This window comes from Callithrix jacchus, chromosome 8 (assembly GCF_049354715.1).
Source record: "Callithrix jacchus isolate 240 chromosome 8, calJac240_pri, whole genome shotgun sequence".
Lineage (NCBI taxonomy): Eukaryota > Metazoa > Chordata > Mammalia > Primates > Cebidae > Callithrix > Callithrix jacchus.
Window position 1 is genome coordinate 110,270,910 of NC_133509.1, and position 9,395 is coordinate 110,280,304.

A 9,395-nucleotide genomic window follows, 5' to 3' on the forward strand; every position below is an offset into this window, starting at 1 on the left:
GCCATGTGCTTTCCTGTTCCTCTAGTACCTAGTACCATTAACAGTCTTTTTTTTTTTTTTTTTTTGAGAAGAGTTCCACTTTTGCTGCCCAGGCTGGAGTACAATGGCGCGATCTTGGCTCACCACAACCTCCTCTTCCCAGGTTCAAGCAATTCTCCCTGCCTCAGCCTCCCGAGTAGCTGGGATTACAGGCAGTGCCATCACACCTGGCTAATTTTGTATTTTTAGTAGAGCCGGGGTTTCTCCATGTTGGTCAGGCTGGTCTTGAACGCCCGAGCTTAGGTAATCCGCCTGCCTTGGCCTCCCAAAGTCCTGGGATTATAGGTGTGAGCCCCTGCATCTGGCCATCATTAACAACAGGGTTTAGATCTCAGCTTTGGGTGAAGCCTGAAAAAGCTCACAGCTGCAGCTGCCTTGACATCAGAGAGCATAACAGGACAAGGGTCTGGTATACAGAGGGATAGAGGATGTGACCTGGGGTCTGTCATAAACATTTTTGAGGCAATTATGTGTGTCAGGCTCTGTGTTAAGCACTTTCCTGGATGAACCCATTTTATTATCCTCATGGCCACTGCCAAAGGAGACACTGGCACTAATTTCCACATTGCAGGGGGGAAACTGAGGCATGCTCACAGAGGTTAAGATTTTTTTCTTTTATTGGTAGAGATGGAGTTTCACCATGCTGCCCAGGCTGGTCTTGAATTCCTGCCCTCAAATGATCCTCCCGCCTCTCAGTCTCCCAAAGTGCTGAGATATAGGTGAGAACCTCTGCCCAGCTGTAAGGTTAAGAAATTTTCCCACTCAAGGAAAATTTGCCAGTAAGTCCCAGTAAGTGCCAGATCAAGAATTTGATCTTAATCATTTGGTTTTTAGACTCCCAAAGAGAGCCCAGGGGAAACTGAGGTAACACGGGCTGTTGGGAGAGGAGCCCCTCAGAAGCACACACATAGGACTGCTGTTGGTTTGAGGCAGCTGGAAACAATCTTTAATATGCAGACCTCAGGAAAACCAGTGACTCCTTTGCCGCAGGTGAGGGAGGGCCTTCTGGGAAATTCATTTGAATCACACCAACTATCTGTAAGGTGGAGATGGATAGTGGCAACCCACCCCCTCCTCCCTTCCCTGTCATCTCCTGCTCTGTGTTAAGGCACAGCCAGACTTCCTAGTGAACCTTCTACTCTCGAATGAGCCTTCTTGCCTCTGGAGGGGCTGGTGGCTGTTGCTCTGTGGTGGTAGCCTCTCATCCCCTCATCCTCCTTGATTATTTTCCCTTAGTCTCTGACATACATTGTTTCTCAGTGGAATGGAAGCTCCAGAAGAACAGGATTTCACTTTGTTCTGAGTTGTTTTCCTACTGCCTAGAACAGTACTTGGCACATAGTAAATGCTAGTAAATATTTGTAGAATGCACGCCTGTTTCTGAGGCACTGTGCAAATTCTGCCTATACAATATCTCACTGAATCCTCAAAGGCCTGTGGTTTGCCCACACTGGGCCTTAGAACCAATTTCAGTGGGTAGAGCGGAGGCCTGAGCTCCCCACCTGCTCGCATTCGCTAGCAGGCTGGTGTAAGAAGCACTAAGGAAAGACCCACCAGGCTTAATAGGCTGTGAAATTCACAAGGCCAGATGTGCAGGGGGCTTTCACCCTGGCTGCTGTTAAGGGCACCATCTGATCGTGGCAGCTTCACAGCTTCCTTTATGAAGGTCTTTGGGGATACAAGGCAATCACAGCTCCCAGGCCCTTCTTTTCAGAAATTTGCAACACGCCAAAGAGGAGAGAACTGCTCGTGAAGGATCTGGAGGGATGCTGGAGTGGGAGATTTGAGGCCAGTGGGTGTGGGGAGAGGGCCTTTTTGGCCTCCTTTCCTCTCCTCCTTCACGCCTGCTCCTGGCTTCTACCACCTCTGGTTCAGAGGGAATGAGGGCTTTGGCCTGGCCAGAAGTTGCTCCAGGGAGAATTCGGGTGCTATGCCCAGCTCTCAGTGAATGGGAGGCTCCTTTCCTCGGCCTTTTTAGATGACAAGAGGAAAATTTCACTATGTCCTACCCCAAGAGCTAATATCGCCTTATATAAAACTACAAAGTTTTTTCTTGTTTTTTTTTGAGATAGAGTTTCGCTCTTGTTGCCCAGGCTGGAGTGCAATGGCATGATCTCAGCTCACTGCAATCTCTACCTCCTGGGTTCAAGGGATTCTTCTGCCTCAGCCTCCTGAGTAGCTGGGATTATAGGCATGTACCACCACACATGGCTAATTTTGCATTTTTAGTAGAGATGGGGTTTCTCCATGTTGGTCAGGCTCGTCTTGAACTCCCAACCTCACATGATCCACCTGCCTTGGCCTCCCAAAGTGCTGGGATTACAGGTGTGAGCCACTGTGCCCGGCCTAAAACTACTAAGTTTTAAATAGATCGTATATAATGGTGATATATATGATATATTTAAAACTTTATAAAGCTTTATATGATACATTTAAGACCTTGTAAAGTTTTATATGACATATTTAAAACTTTGGGGGCAAACAGTAGCCTCGAGTGGCTGACTTGATTTCTGGGATGAATGTCTGGGCTTCTGGAAAGCAGCAAAAGTGACCTGCCAGGCAATACTGCCCCACTTCCCACCTCCTTCCTTTTTTTTTTTTTTTTTGTACAAAGAAAAATCCCACCTCCTTCCTAATTTTGTCTTCGCTTTTCTTTTTTTTTGGAGACGGGGTCTCACTCTGTCACCTAGGCTGGAGTACAGTGGTGTTATGTCAGCTCACTGCAACCTCTGCCTTCCAGGCTAAAGCAATCCTCCTACTTCAGCCTCCACAAGTAGCTGGGATCATAGGCACTTGCCACCGTACCTGGCTAATTTTTTGTCTTTTTGGTAGAGATGAGGTTTTGCCATGTTGTACAGGCTGCTCTGGAACTCCTGAGCTCAGGTGATCCATCTGCCTCGGCCTCCCAAAGTGCTGGGATTACAGGCATGAGACACTGTGCCTGGTCCTACTGCAATTTGCTTTTCCTGGCTTGATCTTCCAATTCACTACTCATTTAAAGTAAACTCCCTCTCACTCAAAGTCTACTTGCTTTTTGGTTGATTAACAAACCTAGAACAAATATGTATTAAAGACCTTCTGAATGTACAGCCATGCCCACAACAGCGGGCAAGGCAGACGAAGCCTCTGCCCTCTCGGAGCTTATAATCCAGTGGCAGAATCATTTCTGAAGCCCACAAGGCAGACCTAGTTCTGTGTTCTTGGTGTATCCTGGTTTAACCTCTAGATGAATGTGGCAGAAACACATTCACAACTTGTTAGAATTATAAAAATGTAACATAACCATCCAGAGGCCCTCCTCCCCATCCATAGCACCCCACACGACTCTCCTCCCTTCCTATTTTATCCTGGAGACTGCATTTCTGTGCTATGAATACCAGTACTTAGGAGGGGCTTTTTCTGACTATTGTGTGGCCAAGACTAGCAAACATTCTCAGGGGCCGCCCAGTGCTATCTGCTTCAAGAGCGTGGACACTGAGGACAAATCCATCCTCACCCTTGTGCCAGGCCTGCTGTCGGGGCCTCCAGGGGTACAGAGTGGGCAGGCAGGATCAGACAGCATGACCAGCCTGGTGACCCCTCCAGCTTTTCCTACAGGCAGTGAACACTCCTCTGCGGATTTGCTGTGTGGTTTGGACACACTCCCTGAGCTTTCTGCCTTTTGTTATGATACCATCATCTGTTTCCTCATAGTTTCAGGTCCCGACCTCACTCTGTTTATACTCAGCATCACGAAGCCCGTGAGCCTGTGTATACAGGAGGCCAAAAAACATTTGGAGAAAGAGAAGGGAGGTGAGAGTGTGTAGACATCTGCCTGCATGGGAAGTGGATTCTCCTCTCGCCTAGGAAACAGGTTGGAGGTTCCCAGCCCTGGGACGGGTGCTCCAGGGCCTACATACACATGGTGACAGTGTAGAGTGACTCAGGACTGGTTAATGGTGAAATCCTGGACATTCAGCCTGGAAGGGCTCTTTGATGTAAATCTAGTCTGATCTTTCCCTTCCACAGAGTATTATGAGGTTTAGAGTGGTGAGGTAACTTACCCTTGGCCACACAGTCAGTGGAGGAGTGTGCCTTCATTCATTATATTTCTATTTCTATTTTCTTTTATTATTTTATTTTATAATAGAGATGGGGTCTTGCTGTGTTGTCCAAGCTGGTCTTGAACTCCTGGCCTCAGGTGATCCTCCAGCCCAGGCCTACCAAAGTGCTGAGATTATAGGCTTAAGCCACCACACCTGGCATTCCGTCCTCATTTTCTATTTAACCTATCAATAGTAATTTGATTTTATACAAATACATGTCTACATTTCATGATCAAAAGTACAAGCAATATTTTATTAAAATGTTTTAATATCCTAAATAGCCTACAAAGAAAAGAATATAACTTTTCCCAAAGCCTATTTCACGTCCCCAGAGGGATCTTACAACCTGATGGTCCTGAGTACAAATCCCAATACGCAAAGCTCAGGTTCCCCGACCCTGTCCTACCAAATAGTGCTTTACCACTTGAACAGCTCTTACACTTTGTAGCTCTTTGTGGGGTGTGTGTGTGTGTGTGTGTTTGCACTTAGAGGCATTTTTGTTGTAATAATCCTTGTTGCACTAATATTTCAAATGAATACAGAGGTGACCATTTCTGCAAGAATCTGCTCATGCGTTAGACATTGTCAGTGGTGGTCAGTGTTCCCAGTTCTTGCTTTTCTGCATGTATAGGCGACACTGGATAGGAAAAGCCTGGCTTTCTGTACCAGAAGCTCAATTATAAAGTGGCTGTTGGAACAGGGAATACATTTTCTCATAAAAATACTGTGATTACATATGGTGGCAGTGTGGTTAATTAATCCTTGAAACTCGCTTAGGTCTATATATAGTTGAAATACTGCCCATTTGGACTTAATGCAAGTATGAAACTGTCTTTTTCACCATCAGTGCTTAAATGGGGAAATTATAAAACTAAGTTAGGAATCATTTGTAATGATCATGAAGGCTGGTGGTAGCGGGGAGCAGCTTTTATTGGAGGTGGAGGTAGGTGGCGACTTGACAAGGGTGAGATGAGATATTCTGAGGGCTTTGGATGGGGACGGTCCCAGATCTTGAGCGTGGTTCATTTGACTTTCACGCTTTGGCTTTCTCTTCCTTCTCTTAGGCATCATTAGCTCCACTGTTAATCAGATGTGATTAGTGTTTGGGATTTTGTTCACAAATGGAATAGAGTGAAGGAAGAAAAGGGAAACATTTTTCCTCTTGAGATCACTAGGTGTGAGTTGGAATACAGCAGACAAAGAAACTGCCTGTGTATGGAATCATAGACGCCCTAGGGTGAGATTATTTCTTGTTGGGAGGAGAAAGGAAGCAGGAGAGAGCTGATGCACAGGTCTGCACATGCAGCTTACACCTGGTGGTCTGCGGGGTCACTAATAGTGCAGAGCTCTGCAGGCTCCCTGTGACTGATGAGAGTGATTGTCACCCAAATCAGCATGTCAATACCCGAATCAGCCTGTCAACACCATTCCAACAGCCCAATCCCGGGACCATCCCAAGTAAGAAATATCCTGTCAGCCAGAAGGAATGATCTGATTGCCCTGACATTTTCCCCGAAACTGGACACAGCTGGTCCCCAGAACAACTTCATGGACCGAATCCCAGAATCCTTCAGGGCATCTGGGGGAGTAGGTAGGAAGAGAGGGACTTAGAAATTTTGAGTGAGGCCTGAGCTCCACTTGTCTAAAGGCAGTACTGTATGTGAGAGAGAGCTGTTCTTAGAAGGGTCCATTAGGCCTCAAAAAGGGGAAAAGGAGAGAACTTGCCATTACAAGTGTTCCCTGTAAGAGAAGAAAGGGGATGGTGGAGAAGAGGCATGGTCACTTCCCTGTACCACCCACCAGGGACATTGAGCCTGCCCTGGCTTAGCTAAAGTTAAAGCAAATGGCATGGTGGTGAACTGGCATCACAAAAGCTGGTTAGGGAGGAAACAACCACAGACTCATTCATTGTGTGCCCGATGCTTATAAATACTTGGCTTAGGGAATTAAAAGTTGATGAATATTATCTGGGGGTTTATACAGTCTACCCAGCCCCTTCGTTCTTAAAATTTATCATTGAATTACATCAGCTGCAGGTTGGAACCATGTAGTTTCAGTCTTCTGTGGAGATGCTTTTAATCAACTATGTGTATACACACACACACACACACACACACACTTATATATACGTTTAAATAGAGGTGGGGGTCTCTCTGCATTGCTCAGGTTGGTCTCAAACTCCTGAGCTCAGGTGATCCACCCACCTTGGCCTCCCCTAGTGCTGGGATCACAGGCATGAGCCACCGCACCTGGTCACGTTTTGTTTGTTTGTTTTTTGAGACAGGGTCTCACTCTGTTGTCTGGCTGGAGAACAGTAATGTAATCACAGCTCACTGCAGCTTCAACCTCGTTGAGCTCAGGTGATTCTCTCACCTCAGCACCCCCCAGGTAGCTGAGACCACAGATGTATACCTCCATGCCCAGCTAATTTCTATATTTTTTGTAGAGATGGGGTTTCACCATGTTGCCCAGGCTGGTCTTGAACTCCTAACTTCAAGTGATCTGCCCACCTTGGCCTCCCAACGGGCTGACATTACAGGCATGAGCCACTGTGCCCGGCAAGAGATATTTTAAGAGAAAAAGTTATGGGACTCCTTGTTATATTTATGGTTAGAGTGTTGTTTTCTTTATGGGGATCAACAGAAGAAATTTCTCTTTTTTCGTTCCAGGAATAGTTATACTTCTCCTAAACACCTGGATTTTACTTTATGGACACTATAAACCGTACAACTGACCTGGTTTCCTTTTTTTTTTCTTTTCTGCTCTACCCACTAGGAAGCTCATATTTAAACCTGAAGTTACATCTTGAGCAAATGTATAGACTCTCACAACCTGCAGAGCCAAAATGTCACCCTTGGTGTCTTCATCTTATTTTTCCTTTCTTGCTCCTTCTTTTCCTTTATTTTATTTACTTATTGTTAAACAAAACAAAAAATATATATACGTATATATTTCTTTTTCTACTTTTTTTTTTTTTAATTGAAATAGGGTCTTGCTTTGTTGCCCAGACTGGTCTTGAACTCCTGGGCTCAATTGATCCTTCTGCCTCGGCCTCCCAAAATACTGGGATTACAGGCGTGAGTCACCACGCCCAGCCTATATTGCATATATTTTTAAAAGCCATCTTAAATTATTCAGGGAACAAGGCGGTTAAATAAATACAAAGGTGGCAATGGTGCACTGGCTCACACAAACGCAGTTGCTGAGTGTGGCTGGGTGGCTTTGAACAACAGGCTATTCATAAGTACAGGAAATTTGCAAGACCGATGTTAGAAACCCTGGAAGTACCTGCACTATTTATAGTTGCATTTTTAAAGAAATTCTTGAATCTGAGTGGTGAATATGTGCCATTCTCACTGGAAAGGTAATTATTAAATTCCGTAGTAGTCCATTTGGCTAAGATATAGAAGTACCTCTTGGTGTAGGCTCAGGGGAACAAGTGGCTGGCAATTTCTTTCATCTAAGCAGAGCTGTTTTCTTTCTAAGGTTAATTTCATGTATGTACCTATTCAAAGATCAAAGTCCAAATACTTAATCAAAACCACTGATTTTTCAAATCCTGAGCCAGTCTTGGACTAAATTTGCAACCACCCAGTACTGAAGAAGGCAAAATGAAATCAAACCAACCCTTACAAAATACATAGTATATCAAACATTTTTTTCCTAGTTAGTACTCAATGCTGAACCCTGCTGCTCTTCAAATTATCCCTTTCCCCTTAACTGAGAAGAAAAACAATCCAAGGTTAGAAATATCCTGAATGAGGCAAAGAAAGATGCTTATTCTCTGAATTCTCTCTCTCAGTCTAAACATTCTTTCCATTTCTCCCTCTGTCCTCAGGTTTCAAGAGGGAACAGCTGCGTGGTGACGAGCTTACCTTTTTGCAGATGTTACAAGTATGGGGTAAAGCTCAGCACTCTGGGGTAGAGCATAGGTGGGATTCAGAGCACAGGATGTGATCCAGGGTCTTCCTGGGCCTGCTTCCCCACTGGACCAACTGGAGTCCAAATTGTGAAGCGGGAGAAGGGAAAAGATTGGTCCTGGTTCCTTCAGCCATCTTTTTTTTAAAATGGAGTCCTCTCATTCTCATTCTGTTGTCCAGGCTGGAGTGCAATGGTACAATATCAGCTCACTGCAACCTCCACCTCCTTGGATCAAGCGATTCTCCTGCTTCAGTCTCCAGAGCAGCTGGGACTACTGACATGAGCCATCATGCCCAGCTAATGTTTGTATTTTTAGTAGAGACGGGGTTTCACCATGTTGGCGAGGCTACTCAAACTCTTGACCTCAAGTGATCCACCTGCCTAGGTCTCCTACAGTGCTGGGATTATAGATGTGAGCCACCGTGCCCAGCCCCTTCAGCCATCTTTTCAATGACTCTTGACTCTCACCTGCTTAGACTCAAGGATGTCAAGATTTTCTGGCACACATATTAACAGTGCAGAAAATCAGCCCGGCATATGAAGGGGAATTTGAAAAGCCCACTATATTCATAAAGAAGAGACTTTGGGGGGGAAAAAAAACCGACTTGTAAACTTCAAAAGAACACCAGCCCGGTTTTCACTGTATGAGATATTGAAATAATTAATACACATTTGTACACACTTGCCTTAAAAAACAGCCCCTTGGAAATGCACAGCGGTTCTCCCTGAGTGGTGAAATATTCCAGAGGAGTGTTTTCTGTTTCTCTTGCTTGGCTGTAAGGTCTGCTTTTTCCTCAATAGATGCAAAAAACAATATAGTTGGATGTTAAGTGGGAGTCACTTTCTAAAGTCAGCATGTAAAGCAGAAAATCACGTCCAGTAAATTACTTATGAAGATAACTTCTCTACTAAAATAGCATATATATGGCTTTATGTGTCACAAAGCAGTTGCCTTGCATTTAGGGGTCAAGATACATGAAAAATGCACATTTTATACATTAGAGCTCATTTAAAGGTGCCATAAGGTACCAAGGATTGTGGGAAATGAAATCAACTGGGGAAGTATCTGCCATATTTTTTCCTCAGTCTTACTGTGGAGCCCATATTCAATGAGTGGAATGGCCCAATGAAGCATCTTCACTCTTCAAATTGTTTTCTCTCTTTCTCTTTTTCCAGGATGTAGTGGGGGAGGGTGCAGGGGGACTTGTCAATGTTTTGTTTTGTTTTGAGACCAGAGTCTTGCTTCGTCGCCCAGGCTGGAGTTCAATGGGGTGATCTCAGCTCACTGCAACTTCTGCCTCCCTGGCTCAAATAATTCTCTTGCCTCAGCCTCCCCAGTAGCTGGGATTA

The 9,395-nt window shown here is 44.9% G+C and overlaps 1 long non-coding RNA gene across 1 annotated transcript; it reads left to right on the forward strand.

Annotated features, from left to right (window-relative positions):
- The first annotated feature begins 664 nt into the window (after positions 1 to 664).
- On the forward strand, positions 665 to 9,194 carry LOC144577567 (uncharacterized). Its single transcript, XR_013521734.1, has 3 exons — positions 665 to 758; positions 7,963 to 8,025; positions 8,225 to 9,194. It is a non-coding gene; the product is annotated as an uncharacterized LOC144577567 (long non-coding RNA).
- The last annotated feature ends 201 nt before the right edge of the window (positions 9,195 to 9,395 follow it).